This window comes from Cebus imitator, unplaced genomic scaffold (assembly GCF_001604975.1).
Source record: "Cebus imitator isolate Cc_AM_T3 unplaced genomic scaffold, Cebus_imitator-1.0 Scaffold654, whole genome shotgun sequence".
In the NCBI taxonomy this organism is placed as follows: Eukaryota; Metazoa; Chordata; class Mammalia; order Primates; family Cebidae; genus Cebus; species Cebus imitator.
This window is the reverse complement of record NW_016107969.1, coordinates 88,157-94,205: the sequence shown is the minus strand read 5'-3', so window position 1 is coordinate 94,205 and position 6,049 is coordinate 88,157. Positions and strand designations below refer to the sequence as shown.

The window sequence follows — 6,049 nt, the reverse complement described above, 5'->3', positions numbered from 1 at the left end:
GAGACGGGGTTTCACCATGTTGACCAGGATGGTCTCGATCTCTTGACCTTGTGATCCACCCGCCTTGGCCTCCCAAAGTGCTGGGATTATAGGCTTGAGCCACCGTGCCCGGCCTCTATCAGTTTTTATTAAAGAAACAAAAACAGGCCAGTCGCGTGGCTCACGCCTGTAATCCCAATACTTTGAAAGACTGAGGTGGGTGATCATCTGAGGTCAGGAGTTCAAAATTAGCCTGGCCAACATGGCAAAACACCATCTCTAATGAAAGTACAAAAATTAGCTGGGCATTGTGGCAGATGCCTGTAATATCAGCTACTCAGGAGGCTGAGGCAGAACTGCTTGAACCTGGAAGGTGGAGGTTGCAGTGAGCCGAGATCGTGCCACAGCACCCCAGCCTGGGCAGTATGAGCAAGACTCCACCTAAAAGATTTTTTAAAAAATAAACAAAACCTCTCTAGTAGGAAAAGACTTCTCTCTAGTATGAAGTCTATGATGACATACAAGGTTTGATTTTTGTTTAAAAACCTTGCCGTATTTATTTCACTTGTAAGGTTTCTCACTAGTATGACATCTATAATGACATGCAAGGTTTGACTGTTAATAACCTTGCCACATTCATTACACTTGTAAGGTTTCTCTCCAGTATAACTGCCTTATCAATAACAAGGGCTGAATTTTGATCAAAGGTCTTGCCACACCATTATACCTGTAAGGTTACTCTCCTGTATTAGTTTGCCAGTAAAGTGCAAGGTCTGAAGAATGTCTGAAAAATCTGCCACATTTATTACACTTGTAAGATCTCTCTTCATTATAGATTCTCCGATGACTTGCTATGGTGGTAGCGTTACTGAAGACTTGGTGACAATCATTACGTTAGTAAAGTTTCCCTACACCATGGATTGCTTGATGGTGAATAAGTGTTGACTGATACCTAAAGGCTTGGCCACACTCATCACACTTGTAAGGTTTCTCTCCACTGTGAATTCTAGTATGTTGTGCCAGGTGTGAATCACGCCCGAAAGCCTTGTCACAAACCTTACATTTGTATGGTTTCTCTCCAGTATGAATTCTCCTATGTCTTTTAAGGTGTGATTTGCTACTGAACATTTTGTCACATTCTTCACATTTGTAAGGTTTCTCTCCAGTATGAAGTCTACAATGAAGTGCAAGGTTTGATTTTCGATTAAAAACCTTGCCACATTCATTACACTTGTAAGGTTTCGCTCCAGCATGAATTGTCTTATGAAATAGAAGGTATGAATTTCGACCAAAGGTTTTGCCACACTCATCACACTTGTAAGGTTTCTCTCCAGTATGAATTGCCTTATGACTTACAAGGGCTGAATTTTGACCAAAGTTCTTCCCACACTCATTACACTTGTAAGGTTTTTCTCCAGTGTGAAGTCTATGATGGGACGTAAGTGATGACATGTAACTGAAGGTCTTGTCATACTCATTACATTTGTAAGGTTTTTCTCCAGTGTGAAGTCTACGATGGGATGTAAGTGATGACGTATAACTGAAGGTCTTGTCACACTCATTACACTTGTAAGGTTTCTCTCCAGTATGAAGTCTACGATGGCAGGTGAGGTATGACGCCTGACTGAAGGTCCTGCCACACTCATTACACGTGTAAGGTTTCTCACCAGTGTGACATCTACAATGGCGTGCAAGGTATCGCTTCTGATTAAAGACCTTGCCACATACATCACATTCATATTTTTTCTCTCCTAAATGGATTACCTGATGTTTCCCTAAGAGTGATCTGCAATTAAAGGTTTTGCCACTCTCATGAAATTGGAAAGATTTTTCTTTCATGTGTACTTTCTGTATTTGTGTGAGAAATGAAGTATGAAGGAAATTAATCCCATAGTTATTAGAAATATGGGTTTTGGGCCTACAAGAAATTCTTTGGGATGCTGAAGCAGAGGAAGCATCGGTGACAGATTTTTCAACTTGATTACCAATATTCCCTTCAGTCTGAAATATGTGGAGTTCAGGGAGATGTGAATGAAAGCTTAATCCAAGCTGATCTTTAATAGGCTTGTTTTCAGCATGCCTTTCATCATATTGGTCTGTACTACTAGGAAGCTCTTTGGTTTCTGCCATGGGTGCTTCATGGCCATTTCTTTCATCTTCTTGCCACTGAAACTCAAAGTCATGAATATCTTTCTCAATTTTCTGGAAGCAAAAATTTTCAATGTGATGACTTTCATGTGTTTCCAATGTCCCTGTGTGGAACACTTTTGTATTGCCTGGCCCTGTGGATGAAAACTCTTTCATCATGCATTTGGAAGAGATGTCTACAAAATATAAAAACCAACAGATTATGCATCCAATTAGATACATAATGCTAAAATGTGTAAACACGACACAAAAATAATACCTATTTTAAACTTTCCAAACATGATCTTCAAAGTTTAGGAACACAAAAGGAGTGAGGTTATTTAATAAATAAAGAAGAATTACGTGGACTTCAAACCATTTCTACAGAAGCCTATTTCCAAAATCATGAGAAAACACTGACCAGACACCAGCATGTGTGAGCCTAAAGCAAGGAGTATTTTTCCACTGTGACCATAAAGTGTATAACAGTCTGCAAAAAAATATCATTGTCACATCAATGAAGAGAAACATATGTATTCTTCATATTTATAGCATATTTCCTGTATACAAATAAATGCTAAAGAACCACACAGTATACTGTATTGATAATCCTTTATGAGCTCATATAAGGATAGCCAATATCAATGGGAATTCAGTATTGTCAAACAATCATAGCACTGAGAAGATAAGAAAAGATTACAAAAATTAGTCAGGCATGGTAGTCCCAGCTACTCTGCAGCCTGAGGGACAAAAATCGCTTAAACCCAACAGGAAGAGGTTGCATTGAACCGATATGGCACCACTGCACTCCAGCCTGAGCAATAAGGTGAGATTCAGTCTCAAAAGAAAAAACAAAGAAAAGAAAAAAAGTTAATACAATATTTTTCTGAATAAATGTTATAAAATTACCTATATCTATGCAGAACAGGCACTTTGTGGCATTAAAAAAAATTTTTTTTTGTATTTTCACTTGTTTGAGACAGAATCTTGCTCTGGCCCCCAAGGTGGAATGCAATAGCGCAATCAGGGCTCACGGCAACCTCCACCTCCTGGGTTCAAGCAATTCTCCTGCCTCAGCCTCCCGAGTAGCTGGAATTACAGGCCCGTGCCACCATGCCCGGCTAATTTTTCTATTTTTAGTAGAGATGAAGTGTCATCATGTTAGCCAGGCTGGTCTTGAACTCCTGACTTCAAGTCATCCACCCACCTCAGCCTCCCAAAGTCCTGGGATTACAGGCATGAGCTACTGCGACTGGTAGGAGTTTGTGACATTAGCGAGTGGAGCGTGTCAGTTATATTGCATACCACATACCAAAAAGCCATATGTATAATCATAAAAATAAAGTATTGTAACCCATACAAAGTATTGTAACTAGCAAGCAAATAATAAGTCCATTTATACAGCCTGCAGAATTCTAAACAATTTCCTCTTATGAAAAAAAGCCACAACTTCTACTTGCCACCAGCACATAATATAAGAACTGAAATACATGTTAACATCACTACCTTCTGATGCATGAGGTCAAGAAAATACACAGCATTATAAGGAATGAGAATTGAGCCGGGCGCGGTGGCTCAAGCCTGTAATCCCAGAACTTTGGGAGGCCAAGGCAGGTGGATCACGAGGTCAAGAGATCGAGACCATCCTGGTCAACATGGTGAAACCCCGTCTCTACCAAAAATACAAAACGTCAGCTGGGCATAGTGGCATGTGCCTGTAATCCCAGCTACTCAGGAGGTTGAGGCAGGAGAATTGCCTGAACCCAGGAGGCGGAGGTTGCGGTGAGCCGAGATCGTGCCACTGCACTCCAGCCTGGGTAACAAGAGCAAAACTCCTGGCCGGGCGCGGTGGCTCAAGCCTGTAATCCCAGCACTGTGGGAGGCCGAGGCGGGTGGATCACGAGGTCAAGAGATCGAGACCATCCTGGTCAACATGGTGAAACCCCGTCTCTACTAAAAATACAAAAAATTAGCTGGGCATAGTGGCGCGTGCCTGTAATCCCAGCGACTCAGGAGGCTGGGGCAGGAGAATTGCCTGAACCCAGGAGGCGGAGGTTGCGGTGAGCCGAGATCGCGCCATTGCACTCCAGCCTGGGTAACGAGCGAAACTCCGTCTCAAAAAAAAAAAAAAAAAAAAAAGGAATGAGAATTGAAAATGGCCGGGTGCAATGTCTCACACCTGTAATCCCAGTACTTTGGGAGGCCGAGGCAGGCAGATCACAAGGTCAGGAGTTTGAAAGCAGCCTGGCCAACATGGGGAAACTCTGTCACTACTAAAAATACAAAAAAAAAAAATTAGCTGGGTATAGTAGCGGGTGCCTTTCATTCCAGCTACTTGAGAGGCTGAGGCAGGAGAATCGTTTGAACCTCCCCAGGATGGAGAGGTTACAATGAGCTGAGACTACGCCATTATACTCCTGCATAGGAGACAGGATGAGACTCCATTTCAGAGAAAAAAAAAAAAGGGCTAGGCATGGTAGCCACATCTGTAATTCCAGCACTTTGGAATTACAGGCTTAGGATGGCAGATCATGAGGTCAGGAGTTCAAGACCAGCTTGGCCAACATAGTGAAACCCCATCACTACTAAAAATACAAAACATTAGCTGGGCTTGGTGGCACATGCCTGTAGCCCCAGCTACTTGGGAGGCTGAGGCAGGAGAATTGCTTGAACATGGGACTCAGAGGAAAAAATATATTTACTAACAATGTGGCATGGTACAATTATGATGTCACAACCACAGTTATGTAACAGCCAGGCAATACTGCAATTCTGTATGATATGCATTGCCCTTAGTTATCTAGTTCACTGTGCATGAAATATAAAACAGAATGTTTACTGGAAAAATTTATAAACTGAGATCAGAGAAAACACTGCATAAAACAAACTGCAAAATAAAACCGTTACGAATATGATGCAGACTCCCTAGAATGAATGTTCTTATTGGTGAAAAGCCATGTTGAGAGCTCTGATTCTCCAATAGGATGTTCCTGCACATGGAGCCTTTGAGAAACTTTGGTCATGGGTGTTGACTACTCGTGAATAGGATCAGTGCTTTTATAAAAAGAGACAGTCAAGAGCTCGTTGCCTTTTCCTCTTTCCACCATGTCAGGACTCAGCAGGAGGATGGCTGGGCTCAATCACGAGAAGGTTCTCACCAGGAACCAATGTGGCTGCACCTTGCTCTTGGAGTTCCCACTTTTCAGATTCATGAGAAATACACTGCTGTGTCTTAAGCCTTCCAGCTTAAGCTATTTCTTTTTGTTCGTTTGTTTTTGAGACAGAGTCATGCTCTATCACTCAGGCTGGAGTTTTGTGGCATAATTCTCCTGCCTCAAGAGATTCTCCTACTTCAGCCCAGAGTCTCACTCTGTCATTCAGGCTGGAGTGCAGTGGCGCAATCTTGGTCACTGAAACTTCCACTTCTCGGGTTCAAGCGATTCTCCTGTGTACCTGGGATAACAGGCATGCACCACCATGCCCAGCTAATTTTTGTATTTTTAGTAAACATGGTTTCACCATGTTGGGCAGGCTGGTCTTGAACTCCTGACTACAGGTTATCTGCCTGTCTCAGCCTCTTAAAGTGCTGAGATTACGGGTGTGAGCCACCGCGCCTGGCCAATTTTTTGTATTCAGTAGATTCGAGGTTTCATCATGTTGGCCAGACTGGTCACGAACTCCTGATTACAAGTGATCCACCCACCATGGCCTCCCAAAGTGCGGGAATTAGAGGCATGAGCCACCACAGCCAGCCAGTCTAAGCTATTTCTGACATGACAATAAAGTGACTGAGACAGAAAAAGGAGCATCTCATCATCAACATCATCAAAGGCTGACAAATCTTTTTTTTTTTGGGACGGAGTTTCGCTCTTGTTACCCAGGCTGGAGTGCAATGGCGCGATCTCGGCTCACCGCAACCTCCGCCTCCTGGGTTCAGGCAATT

At 42.7% G+C, this 6,049-nt stretch overlaps 1 pseudogene across 1 annotated transcript in view; it reads right to left on the bottom strand.

The window, feature by feature from the left end:
• Nucleotides 1-352: 352 nt before the first annotated feature.
• Nucleotides 353-6,049, bottom strand: part of LOC108295651 — an 18,191-nt pseudogene continuing 12,494 nt past the window's right edge. Inside the window, exon 4 of the transcript XR_005198225.1 lies at nucleotides 353-2,303. The product of XR_005198225.1 is annotated as a zinc finger protein 765-like (transcript). The remainder of the gene's footprint in view (nucleotides 2,304-6,049) is intronic.